General features: G+C 34.3%; 1 long non-coding RNA gene across 1 annotated transcript; it reads left to right on the top strand.

The window, feature by feature from the left end:
• Positions 1 to 283, top strand: LOC113473820. The gene is made up of 2 exons (XR_003395668.1): positions 1 to 55; positions 217 to 283. It is a non-coding gene; the product is annotated as an uncharacterized LOC113473820 (long non-coding RNA).

Raw genomic sequence — 283 nt, 5'->3', positions numbered from 1 at the left:
GAGAAATACAAAAAGCAATGTGTTCTTCTACTCCGTCTTTTGTTTGACTATCAGTGTAAGTATCCTAGTCTAAAATTGTAAATTTGCAATGGCCCCTTAGAGGAAACTTCGTACGTATTTCACAATTATTTTGATGTAAATTTCATAACTTTTGCAAAAACTTCCTGGTAATCATACCAATCAAAAATCCGTATCGCTTTTTCTTTTCTTTTTCAGGTCTGTCACGAAATCTCCGAGCTTGTACGGAAATCGTAAAAACTTCGTACGAACTAAATCTACCACT

Source organism: Diaphorina citri, unplaced genomic scaffold, assembly GCF_000475195.1.
Source record: "Diaphorina citri unplaced genomic scaffold, Diaci psyllid genome assembly version 1.1 scaffold112596, whole genome shotgun sequence".
Lineage (NCBI taxonomy): Eukaryota > Metazoa > Arthropoda > Insecta > Hemiptera > Psyllidae > Diaphorina > Diaphorina citri.
The sequence above is the reverse complement of the archived record's forward strand: the minus strand, read 5'-3'. Positions and strand labels throughout refer to the sequence as shown.